We start from the raw sequence: 16,159 nt of genomic DNA, 5'->3' as shown, positions 1-16,159 counted from the left end.
TCTGTATTTTGCAAATACCATTGTAAGTTGTCCTTCGATCAGATATGCCTACATTTCTAAATCTATAATCAACTATATGAATGTAGTGGGTTCAAATGAGTGCGAGCAGGCAGAGTTGTCGTCCCTCAGCGGGAGATCGTTTTATTGTCTTTAGAAGGAGAACAAAAATACTCTAGAACAAACTATAACAAAGGTTCTCCAAGAGTCGTCTCTTTGTGGGTTCTTGATATGATCTCCACTCTGTCTGGATCTCTGTGGTCCGTTCTCTCCTGGTTTCCTTCTCCCTACAACACAAAGCAGGCACATAAGTACAAACACTCCCTGATTGGCCTGAGTGCTGACACCTGCTTGCAATCAGATCCAATCCCCCCAGCCGATCCGGTGCGCTCCCAACCTGCCCATACTCCCCCTGTAGGCCAGACGTCGCATGTCCCCCAACACACCCCCACCGCCCGACACAGGCCGGGGTCCCATCCGGCCGCCAACTCACTCCCCCCCCAGAGCGGGAGAGGAAGTACGCCACGGCCATCTGCGCCCAAGGCCTGTGCACGACCCGGAAATTTAAGGGTTGCAACGCGAGGTACCACCGGGTGATCCTCGCGTTGACGTAGGGTGACCAGACGTCCTCTTTTTCCCGGACATGTCCTCTTTTCGAGACCTAAAAAATGCGTCCGGCAGGGATTCCAAAAACGTCCGGTATTTTGCCTCGTCGCAAAAAAAAAAAAAAAAAAATATTATTGTTATTATCTTTTTTTTTTTTTTTGCCTCGTCGCATATTTGTGTTTCTGGGTCTTTCACATAACCTACTAGTTATTACCATTGTATATGTCCATGGTTATTACGGCCTTCCAAGTTCTGGAAATGGTATCTCCCTTACGTTCCACCTTCTTGCGCGAGCTGACTGTAGAGAGAGTCTGTCCCCCCCCCCCCGTCAACAATCTTGCCCGGGGCGCAATTGGACCTAGGATCGCCACTGTCTGCAGCCATGCCTAAACGTAAATGTAAGTTCACGGACGAACTAAAGAAAAAATACCCATGTTTTCGCCCCCCCCCCCCCCCCCCCCCCCCCCCCCCCCGCGACGAAGTGTCCTCTTTTTCACAAACTCAAATCTGGTCACCCTAGTTGACGTCCATGCGGTGGAGCCACTGGAGGGGTCGTGGTCGGAGTAGAGGGTGAACGCGCGCCCCAGCATGTAGTAGCGAAGGGCGCCGACCGCCCACCGGATGGCGAGACACTCCTTCGCCACATGCTGTACCGACCTTCCCGGTCTGATAATTTCCGGCTCAGGTACAGCACCGGGTGGTCGACCCCCTCCACCTACTGGGTCAGGACTGCACCCAACCCCCTATCCTACGCGTCCGTCTGCAGGAAGAAAGGGAGATCAAAATTAGGAGCACATAGGACTCCCCACAGAGGGCTGTTTTAAAAGCCTCAAACGACACCTGACATGGCTCCGACCACTGAACAGTATCTGGGGCCCTCTTACGGGTGAGGCCGGTCAAGGGGCTGGCCAGGTCCAAGAAGTGCGGCACGAACTGCCGGTAGTACCCTGCCAGCCCCAAGAACCGCCTCACCCCCTTTTTGGTCCTGGGTCGAGGGGAGGCGGCCACAGCCGTGGTCTTAGCGACCTGTGGCCGAGCCTTCCCCCCCACCAGGTGGTACCCCAGATACTGGATCTCCCTCCGCCCGATCACGCACTTCCTCGGGTTGGCCGTGAGCCCCGCCCGTCTCAGCGACTGAAGGACAGCCGCACCTGCCGCACATGCTGCTCCCAAGTTCCACTATAGATGACGATGTCATCAATGTAGGCAGCAGCATACGCGGCGTGGGGCCGTAACACCCGGTCCATCAGTCGCTGAAACGTGGCCGGGGCCCCGAACAACCCGAACGGAAGCACCTTGAATTAGTATAGACCGAGCGGAGTGGAGAAGGACGTTTTTTCCCGGGCTGCAGGAGACAGCGAAATCTGCCAGTAGCCCTTCGTGCAGTCCAGAGTCGTGTAATAGGTGGCCATGCCAAGCCGGTCCACGAGCTCGTCGATCCGAGGCATTGGGTATGCGTCGGACGTCGAGACCGCGTTCACCCTACAATAGTCCACAAAGAACCGGACAGACCCGTCCGGCTTCCCCACAAGAACGACGGGACTGCACCAGTCGCTGTGAGACTCCTCGACCACAGCCAACTCTAACATGGTTGCCAATTCGTGCCGCACCACATCTTGTTTGTGGACGGGCAGTCTGTAGGGACGTGTCCGCACCGTTAACCCGGGCTGTGTCTCGATATCGTGAGTAATTAACGGGGTGCGACCGGGCAGGGGCGAAAAGACGTTGGCGAACCGGAGTTGCAGGCCGGCAACGTCCCGCGCCTGACTCCTTGAGAGGTCCTCGCCCCGACCTACCGGAGGGATGGGTCCTGGGCCCGGGACTTCCGGCCAGAGCTCTTCTCTCTCCGGCAGCGTCGACGCAAACTCGACAGGGACCACATCGTTCCACCTCTTCAGGAGGTTGATGTGGTAAACCTGTTTGTTTTCGCCCCTGTCCGAACGCGCTACCTCGTAATCCACGTCCCCGACTCGCCGCGTGACCACGAAGGGCCCTTGCCACTTCGCGAGTAATTTGGTGCTAGAGGTGGGCAGCAGTACCAGTACTAGTCCCTCTGTCATACAGGCGTCTCTGACTCTCCTGGGCTCGGTGCAAGTGCTCACGTGACAATACCCCTAGTGAGTGAATCTTTGCACGCCAGTCCATGACGTACTGGATTTCGTTTTTGCTGTCACTGGACCCCTCCTCCCAGTTTTCTTTAATGAGGTCCAGGACGCCCCTGGGCTTGCGCCCATAAAGTAACAAATGGGGAAAACCCTGTGGAAGCCTGGGGCACTTCCCGGACTGCAAACAACAGAGGGTCTAGCCATTGATGCCAATTTCGAGCATCCTCGTGTACGAACTTACGGTCCAACCGGACTTTAACGTCCGGTTGGACCTCTCACACAAGCTGTCCGTGGCTGGGTGATAGACGCTTGTGCGAATGGCCTTGGCCTTCAACAACCCGTTAAGTTTCCTAATCGTGCATGACATGAAATTGGTGCCCTGGTCAGTGAGAATCTCTTTCGGGATTCCCACCCGAGATATGACATGAAACAATGCCTGCACATCACTCTTCGCGGAGATGTTGCGCAACGGAATTGCTTCTGGGTATCGGGTTGCGTAGTCGATCAGGACTAACACAAATCGATTCCCGTGTGCGGAACGTTCTAATGGCCCGATAATGTCAATGCCAATGCGGTCGAAGGGGGCTTCCACCAGGGGAAGGGACCGTAAAGGAGCCCTGGGGACGGCCGGGGGATTCACCAACTGGCACTCGGGGCAGGATGCGCACCACCTGCGCACCTCCGCCCAAATGCCCGGCCAATAGAACCGGGCCATTATCCGGTTAAGTGTTTTATCGTACCCCAAATGGCCCGCCATTGGATTATAATGCGCCGCCTGGAAACCCATTTCCCGGCGACTCCTGGGTACCAGCAACTGGGTGACAACCTCCTCACTCAGGACTCAGGACTCACCCGATAAAGCCTATCCCTTACCACCATAAAGTGTGGGTAAGTTAGCGCCGTGTCCGGCCGGACCCGACTCCCATCAATAACTATCACTTGGTCGTAGGCCGAGCTCAATGTGGCGTCGCGAAACTGCTCGAGGGGGAAATCCTCCACCGGTGGGAACCTCGGCGCTGGGACCTCGGGGTGAGGACCCACTCCCCTCCCCCGATCCCTGAGCAGCGTCGGACACCCCCGCCTCGGCGCAGAACACAGCATATGACTTACATGTCCCTACCTGTCGTGTCCGCATCCCCGTAGTCCCCCTAACTGCCTGTGAAAACCCCGCCCAATCCAACCCAAGAATCAGGGGATGCGTGAGGCTTGAGCTAACCGCCGCCTTGACACTATATTTTGTTCCCCCACAACGAATTTCGATAGGGACCAAGGATACTCGTGCACATCCCCGTGTATACACCTCACCGAAATGCTCAGCGCCTCCACCAATGCCTCGAACCGCACCAGACGCTGGTGGATCATGGTCTGCATGCAGCCCGAGTCCAAAAGCGCCTGGTGCGTCGTCTCTTTGTGTGTTCTTGATATGAACTCCACTCGCTCTGGATCTCTGTGGTCCGTTCGCTCCTGGTTTCCTTCTCCCTACAACACAAAGCAGGCACATACAAACACTCCCTGATTGGCCTGAGTGCTGACACCTGCTTGCAATCAGGTCCAATCTCCCCAGCCGATCCGGTGCGCCCCCAACCTGCCCATACTCCCCCTGCAGGCCAGAAGTCACACGTCCCCCCACAATGAATTTTAACGATGACTTCTTGTGGACAGGAACAAGCACTTCTTGTTCCTGTCCACAAAGTGGGACTATTTTCTAATATCTATTTTCTAATATATTGTATGGCATATGTTAATTATTATGTCTATCGGCTACTGATTAGCATCTATTGACCAAACAGTGTATGATTACAATATCCTACCCAAATGCATGTTTATGTTAAGATTTTGACCTTTTCCTATTTGTATTCTTGGCTTTTTTTTTTTAAATGTGTCCCCTTTTTTTGGGGACACAAGATAATCATGACAAGCAATTCGAAATGCCACAGTCGAAGTCCCTGTTGGCCTATAGGCTAATTAATCAACAAGTGGGTTATAATATCATGGAGGCTTGCTCATAAATTAAATATAATTTATCCAAATCTTCACCCATGCCTACATGGCCTGCTCTGATACCATTTATTGTGTTTCACTGTTTTTCAGTGACAATTATTTTCCATAATACTTCAATCAAAGTAAGGTCAACGTCCGACTGGGTGGGAGCACGTCAATGGTCTGAGTGAAAGGTCAGTAAAGGTCTTGTAAAGGTCACAGTCCCCTGCCGATCAATAGAGCACCTTCCCCCGCTCTTATGTGTTTTAGTTAAACTACTTAGGTTAAGACTTTTAAGAGAAATGTGAAATGGCTCATATCAAGTGAAAGGATTTGAACAGAGTCTAAGCCCCGGTCCACCCAGATACATTTTTTGCGTAAAAACGCGGAAGTCTTGTAAGTTTTCACTCTCCATCTCCACTTAATAAATCTGTCCTTCACCGCCTCCAATCCATTCAAAATGCTGCTGCTAGGCTACTAACTAAATCAAACAGACATGCCAATATCACCCCTATACTCTGCTTCCATCACTGGCTCCCTGTAACTTACAGGATCCAATTAGAACTTCTCCCCATAACCTATACGGCTCTAAATGGTCAGGAAATGTATATGCACGTGTGGAGATACGCAGGGCCGTTGCTACAATTCCTGGGCCCCTAGACAAGATTTACTGATGGGCCCCCCTGCGCTGAATTGTTGACGGGGGGGGGGTGGAAGGAGCACATTGTTGACCGGGGAAAGCAATTGTTGACGGGGGGGGGGGGGGGGGGGGGGGGGTGGTGTACTATGGAAGTACTATGGGCTGGTGATATAATAATAATTTAGAATAAATTTTTTTTTTTTTTTTTTTTTTGTGGGCCCCCCCTGGGCTGTGGGCCCCCTGAATCGTCATCACCTTTCACCCCTTATCGACGGCCCTGGAGATACGCTTAGCAGGCCTGCCTGGAGCGTTCCTCATCTAATAGATGAGCTGCCTCTAGACTAGATCGTCTGCCTGTTGGCGCTGTGTTCTTACCATACACACCTGGCAGGCGTGGCCCCTATGACGTAAAACGTGCTCTGATTGGTTATGGTGATGAGCCCCCGCCCCCTACTTCCTTGTATTTGTGACGGTACTGCCATCTTGTGGCTATGTGCGGTTTTTACAGCTTAAATGGTCCTGCTCCCTTGTGGGATTCCACAGACATTCCAGAGACAGATATTGTATCAAAAGATCAAAAACATCAAGTACAAATAAAGTCGAAACCCCGTCAACGGCTACTAATGACGTACTATAACTGGGTCTTGAAGGCCTGTCGTCCCATTTCGTATGGGTAGGGTTGAGGGGTAGGGTTACGGGGTAGGGGTAGGCTTAAGGGTATGGGCCAAGGGGTGCAACGGGATTGGTCCTTTGTGTCCCTAATCAGTCTCTGTAGCTGTTGTATTACAGGTGCCCATTTAACAGTCCATCTTTTCCATTTTTTACTCTTACCCTCCATGGTTGGACTGTTGGTTGATTAACATTCCTCCATAACACAGGTATCATATTTTTGTGATCAATAGCAACACCCAGATTAAATAAAATATCCCAAAATAAAAACGTCTGGCTCTAGTGGCAGGTCTACCCCAATTAGTTTGATCCCAAGCTGAATGTCTCTCCAGCACTGAACAAGATTGAGGCAGTCCCAGAAAATGTGAGAATGGTCTCCAATCTTCCCACATTCTCTTCAGTCTCCAGCATAATTCTGTGGTGTTGTATCTTGCCAGCATTTTAGTTTTATACTCAAATTCCCTCCAGGTCGGGCTGCTGGTTGATTCATGACCATTAAGACCCAATCCCATTTCCACCCCTTACCCTTAGCCCTCCCCCTTGTTTTTGAAGGGGTAGGGCTGTCACAATTCTTATTTGGGTTAAGGGCTAGGACCAAGACGTAGAGCTCCGTAGCCCTTGAAATTAAGCTTCAAAAGGACCACACTTTAAAGGGAGGGCTTTGAGGAGAAGCCGGCCAGCAAATATGGCAGCTGTCATGAATCCTTTTTTTTTATTCTGTTTTGTTTTTCTGAGCCCTTTTACTTTATTTTTTCTTTTGTGAAGCGCATTGGGTCCTAGAAATGCGCTATGCAAGACTGATATTATTACTATTATTATTATTATTATTATTATTATAACTAATACTACTAGTTATCATTCATACTCATGCTGTAAAGTTGACTCAGTCATAAACTGACATTGCATCTCTGAGCTCGACATAACACGTGACATAAAGGTCAATTACATTTGAACTATCCATGCAAGCTTTTGGCGCTCTTGTTATTATATATTATATTATTAATAATAATATCATTAATAATGATATTATCGCATTAATAATATTATCATATTATATATGCTCTTTATTTGAAAGAGCATATGCACAGAAAAGCAGGTGGCGGGCGTTACCTAGGAGTCCCGTGAGTTTATAAAGCCATGTGACATGTCGCATAGGGAAGGTATCACCAGCATTTCTGACGTTTTTATCCCAGAATTCATTATGTTATGTGAGGCAACGCAACGTATGCTTGATCTGAAACACGCCTACTCTTGGGCCTCTGTTGACATGGTAAATGGACTGCATTTAGATAGCTCTTTTTCTGTAACCAGTGGCCACCCAAAGCGCTTTACAATATACACATATTCACACACCGATGGCGGAGTCAGCAATTCAAAGGCGATGGCCTTTGCATGGCTGACTCCGCCATCGGTGTGTGAATATGTGTATATTGACACACCGAGCACCCATCCATGCAAAGGCGATGGCCTTTGCATGGATGGGTGCCTTGTGGGCGCCCTGGCCGTCTTCTCCTCGGAGTGGGCGGTCCTCCTGCTGGCGCTGGCCGCCGTGGAGCGCCGGTGCCTTGCTCTTGCTCAGGTGCCTTGCTCAGGGACACCTCGACACTCTAGGTCCTCCATCTAGGAGGAGCCGGAGATTGAACTTGCAACCTTGCGGTTACCAGCGAACCCGCTCAACCTCCTGAGCTACTGCCGCCCCATAGCAGTCTGCGAGCTTCAAGCGACGATGATGCAACGTAATGGAGGGGTGTCTCATTTCTTAGGGGAACGTTTTACCCCTCTGCATTGAGGGGCAAGGGAAAGGGGGAAGGGGAAGGGGAAGGGGAAGGGGGAGGGAGAAGGGGTGGAAATAGGATTGGGCCTAAGTGAATTTTCCCACATCTCATCTGTGATAACATTAATTTCTAATTCCCATTTCTGTTTCGTATTCAAAGTGCTTCCAATTACATAATCTTGAAGCCGTCTGTAAAAATGGGATATCAGGTTATTTTTAATTGTTCCTTTCATTGTCAACAATGATTTGTATTACATCCCAATCAGCATGTGTCTGTAAGAAGTGTTGCACTTGAAGGAATCTTAAAAAGTACATCCTAGACATACAGAATTCTTGCATAGGTTTTCAAAGTTTCCCCAACAAAGAGTTGGGCCCAATTCCGAGAGTCAAATCTTCTTACCTTTATGCCACCTTTCCTTAACCTTTGTGGAGAATGTCATCGGGTTAAAGAGAGATGAAAGGGTGCTTCCTTTCAAACATAGGAAAAGACAGCACTGACATCACTTCTGAAACACAAAAAAGCGAACAAACAAACAATCAATCTCTGCAAACCTACTTTGAATCTACTGAAAGTTTGTCATCAAATTTACAGGTCTCAATTTTGTCATTGTAGTTTATATAAAAATCTCTGGAATTCAATATTTAAGTCGTGATTGTTTCTTTCCATTAAATAGTATTGTCTTGAGCAGACCCTGCAACTGAAAATGTAGGATATGAATAAGAAGGTATTTAGGATTTGCAAATGCCCAGGTCACCCTAAAATGGACTAGAATGCAGGAAATCGGATCTTAGAATTTTTCGGGGGGAGGACCCCCAGACTCCCCTCAGGGCTAAGCCCCAGATGTACACAAAGTCTGGGTCCGCCGCTGCTTGAATCCCATTTCACATGTGAATAAAAAAGAGGCTGAACTTATGTGGATGTTGAAATTAACTGCCCCCCAGTCCTTCTTAATGTGAAGTTAGCATTTTATTTTCTTATGGTGTATATTATGTGCTTACTCACCAGCAATAAATGAATTAATTTAGATTAAAATCATTATGTTTCTGGAATTGGTATCCATTATTATCCATTTTCTTTTATTTTCTTCTCTTCTTCTGCTTTAGGCCTACTGCGTCTCCCATGCCTCTTAGCATAGAGTCACTTAACTTCATCGGTGGCCTGCAGCATTAAATATTGCGGCCATTAAGGATTATGGGTTACCAATATCTCCTTTCCTTGCATAAAGGTTGGTCAGGAGTAACCCATGCTAAAGGTCGGTTAAAGATTTTTTAGAATTTGAAGAACCTTTCCTCCAAGCAAAAAACGGAATCCATAGAGGCCCTTGATCCACTGTGACTATGGGCGCACTCACTCTAGGCCATCTGTATATATCATATAGTCCATGCGACCCTTCTTTCCCTTCAAACAATAAACATGACGGCAAGCGGTTCACGTTGGTGCGATAGTGAAATTGAGTTTTTGATAAAAAATCCCCTGTACATCACGGAGCGGGCTTTCTTGGTTCACTGGAGAAGGCGGGGCTGCGCACGGAGTCTAGATCTCTTTACAATAATTTGCAAACTCTGAAATGTTTAAAAAAATGTATGAATGAAGACACCCGCAGGCAAGAATAAGTTCACATCTGAGTGTAGGCTACAAACGCGATTAACTATTTACAAGTGCAAAAACGCCAACATATTCTTTATTTTGCTGACCACTTTTTATCCCGACAAAAGCCTCGTAAGGACAGTTCCTCTGCGTCTCTCTCGTAGATCGCACCAAGTCTTTGTTTAATACGACTGCATCACCTTCTCTCACATGATCAGCAGCTCGCGGATTTCGAGGCGCGCTGCCGCATTCTGGATGCGCTGCAAAGGTTTAATCGCAGAGGCAGGAAGTCAAGCCAGGAGTGAGTTGCGGTAGTCGAGGCGGGAGATGACCAGTGATTGGACTAGAAGCTGAGCTGCTTCCCTTGTGAGGAAGGGCTGGATTCTGCGGATGTTGTAAATTGCAAATCGGTAGGATTGGGCCAGCGCAGTGATGTTTGCAGGGCAGGATAACTGACTGTCCAATACCACACTGAGGTTTCTGGCAGTTGGAGAGGGAGATACAGTGATGTTCTCGACGGTGACCAGTAAGTCCATGTGTGGGCAACCTTTTCATTGAATTAGGAGGAGCTCGGTTTTGTTGAGGTTAAGCCTCAGGTGATGGGCAGTTGTCCAGGTGCTGACATCCGCCAGACATTCGGATATGTGTGTTGCAATCAGGGCTTTATCAGATGAGGGGAAAGAGAGAAATAGCACAGTGTGTCGCCAGCATAGCAGTGATAGGAAAAGCCGTGTGCTGCAATTACCGAGCCCAGAGATCTGGTATAGAGGGAGAACAGAAGAGGCCTGAGTACAGAGCCTTGAGGGACACCAATTTCAAGCGTGCAAGGTTTGGACAAGGAGCCATTCCATGTCACTTGATAGGTGCGGTTCGTCAGGTAGGATGTGAACCAGGAAAGAGCAGATTCAGCAATGCCAAGCTCGGCAAGAGTGGCAAGAAGGATCTGGTTGTTCACCGTGTCAAATGCTAAACGCGGACAGGTTGAGGAGAATGAGAACCGATGAGAGGGACGAGGCTCTGGCAGCACCGAGGGACTCACCGCGAGGAGAGCCGACTCGTGGAGTGTGCCTTCTTGAAACCTGACTGGTGAGGGTCAAGGAGGTTGTCAGATGAGAGATAGGAGGACAGTTGGTTAGCAACTGCACGTTCCAGTGTTTTAGACAGGAATGAAAGAAGAGATACCGGTCTGTAGTTCTGGATGTCGGTGGTATTACCTGATGACTCCTGCCATTGATGGCAGGAGTCACCTTGGCTTGGTGGAGGTGCACAAGATCAGCTGACCACAGTTGTGCACCATGGCCCGCATGTATCTTTGTGTACCTGCCACAAGCGCTCCCTCAGAGCGTATTTTTAGCACAGGAGGGAATATGGTGACTTGCACTCGCTCATCCTTGAAACCAGCAAAAGTCAATATGCTGGTTTTCTTAGCTAAAAGCCTGTGAGCCACTCAGAACATAACTGTTGGATCATTATGGCTGGCAACTTTAGTCTGTGTGGTGTGTTATTGTTGTGCACTTGAGATAAGTGAGGTTGATCTATATTATATTATTCAAATTCGTTTTTTATTGTCTACATTAAAAGTGCATTTCTCGATTTTTTATTTATAACTATTTCCTTTGATTTTACAAAATATTTTCAAAGTAGTACAGGCAAATTCTATGTTTCAGTTGTGTGAAATGTTACTGACTTGGGAGCAGTAACTCTTTTCTTAAGACTGTACATTTTTCACACAGTGTTTACAAAGTGCATGCCTTTGTTTAAATTACTTAAATGGACACTAATGGACCTAATCTCTTGTCATACCTGGCCAGCATAAACACTTTCTGGGGAGTTCTTTCATTTGCTGTATCCCTTGATGCGCTACCTGTATTTTTTTCAGCCCGTCTTTTCTCATGGGATTATTATGCTGTCACCTGCATACATAATATCCTCTCTCACTGCCATATTATGTCTGATGGGCAAGTATTAGTTAAGTGTGATTTTTTTTCCTGTGCCGGGAACAGCCATGTCCATGTGTCCTCTCCTGCAGTAGCTGCAATGTTTCATCCGTCTTTGTTCCTCTCTTGAGTTGCTCTAGTTTCTGCGCTAAAAGTGTCTCTCGGCTCCGAAGATTACTTTCTCATCTGTGATGTGACTGGCTTGTGTGAAAGCTCTTGAGAGTGTGTCTGCGATCAGCAGGTCTTTACCTGGTGCGTAGTTGACATTTAATTCATATCGCTGTAGCTGGAGTAGCATTCGTTGGAGTCTGGAAGGAGCTGCTCCGAGTGGCTTTTTTAAGCGGTTTGTGGTCCGACTGTATTATCCTGTACCCCGTACATATACTGATGGAACTTCTTAACACAATAGCGATAGTTATGTTATTATAACTCTACTTTAGGATTGTAGGCGTAGCCGTCTAGGCATCGCCTTATGGGCTTCGCACCAATTTCAGCTATGTACCAATCAACGCCCACATTCCCCATGTCTCCATGTATATTACGTGGCGCACAGCAGCTTTCGTCCTCCATGGTATTCTTTCAGCAATTAGAGGGAACAGCAGGTGGGAAACTAGACGGCTACGGCTACAATCATACTCAACTAGAGTTATAATAACATATTGTTCTATTTCACGCAGGCTATGCCGCCTAGGCTTCGGCTTATGGGCTGAGGTAAAGACGTGAGTGGAGCCCAATCAATGTACTCCTGCTGGACCCCAGTCACAATGACATAAGTCACAGGGCACATCAGACTCATAAAGCAGAGGATGTGCAAAACACTTGACTCGTATTTCATAGAATCTCCTACGACCGCTGCCACTGGGGGTGTAGCTAGGAAAAACGCAAGCCGCAAACTGCGGTGAGCAGCAAGGCCCTTACAACAAACTTATGTCCGCTCCCAACGAGAGACAGTAAGAGGAACCGCTGGCAGGCGTAACAATGAACATAGCAGCTAATCTTGTGTGCCATTGCGTTTAACCCTCAACGGAGAAGATCCTGATGGCTGAGAGAGAACCACAACTTTCAGTGGGTGTTCTCTCTGGACGCGAGAGGTCCACCTGAGCCACTCTGCCACTTATAACACATTTCCTCACTATGGCGAGCTCTAGCACATTTATGGGGAGCGTCAGTCACTCGTCTCAAACCAAGTGGGGGAGGTCTGTTCCTCCCCAATGAATCGACGCAGTGTCCGTAAAGACCACCACGTAGGATGTCACTCAAAGGGAATCCCTTTGAGAAGTGCAAGGGGGCTTCCCCAATATTCCAGGTCTGGCAACACAGAGCCAGTATGGAGAGCACCCTGAACTTATGTTGCCTGGGACCCAAGCTCAGGGCAACCATCGCTGTAGTTTACACAAAAAGGGGCAGACACAGGGGAACTACAGGGGGGCCAGCTGCCATCAGCCCCAACAGGTGTATGATAGACAGTGCGGTCACGCTCCTGCGAAAGCGGGAGAGTGCCAAAAGGACGGCATCTTGCAGAGGAGGCTAGGGCCTCACTGTCATGGTGGCCGAGTCTAGGGAAACTCCCAAGAAGACTAGCCGACGCCTGGGGAGCGGTGAGCTCTTCCCAGTTGATGGCGAAACCCAAGGAAGAGCGATAGTTCATCACCATCATGGTGTCCCGTCTCGCAGCTTCCTTTGAGTGGCTCAGGACAAGCAGGTCGTTGAGATACAAAATACAATTTTTATCCCTTGACGCTTGAGCGGCACCAGCACAACCTTGACGCACTATGAGGAGGTGTGCGGGGCCAGAGAATAAGTGGATAGCAGTCAATGTCATAAATACGCTGTGCTCATGAAGGTGAGGCAGGGAAATCTGTGAGCCTTGGGAATAGGAACTGGGAAGAAAAACATTGTTGAGATCCAGGGATGGGAACAAAATCAAACCTCTCACATAGCTCTCACTCTTTCTGAGCAATGCTCTGGGGTCTCATTTATAAAACTGTGCGTGGGATCGTTACTAAAACTGTGCGTACGCCCAGAAGCCAAGTTTTGCGTGCGCCAAAAAATATTTCGATTTATAAAACCCTGCGTACGCACACCGTACGCAATGTTTGCTTTATAAGGCCCCGTCCACACGAAGCCGATTTCATGGCGAAACCGCAAAGGTCTTGTATGGTTCGGCCTTCCGTCCACACGAAGCCGGTGAATCCGCTGACCGAAACCGTAAACTTCCGAAACCACCCTCGGAGGTGGTTTCAAATCTACCCGGTTTCGTTTTGGATTCGTGTGGACGCCTGAAACCGACTGAAACCGTAAACCATGACGTCATCGCCCCACCCCTCGACCCTCTAGCCAATGACTGTTAAGCCCGCGGCGTCTCAGAACTCACAACAAAAAAGATGATGGCGGACTATAGGCTTGTAATCGTTCTGCAGCAGACCATGTCCCTTGTTGGGTTGCTAAGCCATTATTTATTGAGACTGTTGACTGACCGTTTGTTTGTGTTGTTAGTGGTTCGGGGGGCAGCCTTTATACGCATGCTCGCCTCTTCCTCTTATTTAATTTTCTTCTGGATTTCTGTAGCAGAAGCAGCGCCCCTTATGGGCCTGGCATGTGTACTACAGCATTTCTACAGATCTACCCGGTTTCGCTTGACTCCGTCTTTACGGAGATACTCCGAAACCAGATAGATCGAAACCGGAACGGTTTCGCCCGTTTCGGCTTCGTATGGACGGGGCCTAAATCACAGAGTGCCTACAAGTGTGCGCAGCTGAATCAGCTTCACGTTCCGCCCTGTACACGCCCGTTTTTAACCATAAATGGTCAATGCAAATGACCTCATGAATTCGATCTGCATATAAAACAGACTCAGATGCAATTATTATGTCTTGTCGGAAAAAATGGCAGAAGTACTGAGAAAAGCAAAAAAGCGAAATTTCCCGGAGGTTGAAGTGGAGACACTTGTGGGTGAGATGGAGGCCCGAAAGGTAGTTTTGTTCGGCGTTCACAGGACTGGGATCGCCAACAACAAAAAGCAGAGTGAGTGGCAACATGTTGCTGCAGCAGTGAACTCTGTCAGTAGCACGGAGTGCACAGTCCCTGAATTAAAAAAGAAGTGGTCCGACCAGAGGTGGGTAGGAACGCGCTACATTTACTCCGTTACAAATACTTGAGTAACTTTTTGGATACATTTTAATTTTAGGAGTAGTTTTATTGCAACATACTTTTACTTTTACTTGAGTAAATATTTGAAGAAAGAACGGTACTTTTACGCCGTTCCATTTGGCTACGTGACGGTCGTTACTTTGTTTTTTTAGATCTTTTCTTTTATTACATGCGAGATCTATTTTTATCACGTGAATATTCCTTAGCCCAAGTGAAGGAGTTCAATCAAGTACCTCGGGGTCTTGTTCGCGAGTGAGGGTACTATGGAGCGTGAGATTGGCCGGAGAATCGGAGCAGCGGGGGCGGTATTGCGTTCGCTTTACCGCACCGTTGTTACGAAAAGAGAGCTGAGTCGCAAGGCAAAGCTCTCCATCTACTGGTCGATCTTCGTTCCTATCCTCACCTATGGTCATGAGGGTTGGGTGATGACCGAAAGGACGAGATCGCGGGTACAAGCGGCCGAGAGGCAATTGAATAACGCCTGCACACACACAGGCACGCGCAGTGGTAATCGGGAGAGTTGGGAGAATTCCCTGTGGCCCGTTAACGTTTCGGGGGGCGCCGGGTCGACGTCGCAACCAATTCGCTTTTGTCTAGAGGAGTAACTGAGCGCCCCCTCCCGAAGTGGCACAGCCCAGGTTGGCCTTGAACTGCGATTGGTCAGAAAGACGTAACAGCTAATGACAACATTGAACTCTCATGCAGGCTCGAACAGAGTCACACACACACACACACACACACACACACACACACACACACACACACACACACACACACACACACACACACACACACACACACACACACACACACACACTTTATTTTTAAAACTCTTATTTATTTTAGGATTTTATTCACATTATCTTTATTTGAACATTGCTGTTTTATATTTTGTTGGTGTCTATTTTGTACCGTTTGTGTTGCTCTGTTTATTTAAAAAATAAATCGGAGAAACTCAGTACTTGTACTCTTGAGTACTTGAGTAGTATTTTCACTGCATACTTTTTTACTCTTACTTGAGTAATTATTTTTACGAGTACTTTTACTTCTACTTGAGTAATTATAATCTTAAAGTAACAGTACTTTTACTTGAGTACATTTTTTAGCTACTCTGCCCACCACTGGGTCCGACAGAGTTACATATTTTTATGTAGCCTACCAATAAATCGTTATGGTCCCTAAATACCCTCTCCCTCCGAATCCTGCCATTTGCATGGTTCGCCAGAAGTGCAATATGGTGCAGCATTATCACGGCGCTCACCTCTGTATTTATAGGGTTACGGTAATAAGACTGACGAGAACACCTTGGATAATCAGTTTGTAATCACCCACGTAAAATGTTCTTGAACATAACCCCTTTTTAATGCCTGATTTGTCATGAAAAGCATCAAAAGTAACGGACAACGATTGTGATGAGGAGTGTGGCTTGGTTTTCCACTCTTGGGATTTGATTGACATTTGATTATGTGTTTACAGTGTCACATAAAAATATTATGTTATTGACACATGTTGGACAGATGCTTTATTCCATGCAGTCGCGCCGTCAGTGGACAGTATGGAGTGACGGGATTAAATATAGAGATTTTTATTTTATTTCTATTCTAAGGAGATGTTTCTGGAGTTATAACTGAGAAATAACGCAGTTGATTTAAATTATTCTGATTAGGATTTAACGCATGATACGGGTTGAAATTAAATTTATGAAGGGCGATG

General features: G+C 47.9%; 1 long non-coding RNA gene across 1 annotated transcript; it reads right to left on the bottom strand.

Annotated features, from left to right (window-relative positions):
* Nucleotides 1–116: 116 nt before the first annotated feature.
* LOC130388586 (uncharacterized) lies at nt 117–8,259 on the bottom strand. Its single transcript, XR_008896440.1, has 3 exons — nt 8,172–8,259; nt 4,014–4,187; nt 117–284 (listed from the first exon to the last, which is right to left on the bottom strand). It is a non-coding gene; the product is annotated as an uncharacterized LOC130388586 (long non-coding RNA).
* Nucleotides 8,260–16,159: the final 7,900 nt, after the last annotated feature.

The sequence above is a fragment of the Gadus chalcogrammus genome, chromosome 9, assembly GCF_026213295.1.
Source record: "Gadus chalcogrammus isolate NIFS_2021 chromosome 9, NIFS_Gcha_1.0, whole genome shotgun sequence".
Taxonomy (NCBI): domain Eukaryota; kingdom Metazoa; phylum Chordata; class Actinopteri; order Gadiformes; family Gadidae; genus Gadus; species Gadus chalcogrammus.
The sequence above is the reverse complement of the archived record's forward strand: the minus strand, read 5'-3'. Positions and strand labels throughout refer to the sequence as shown.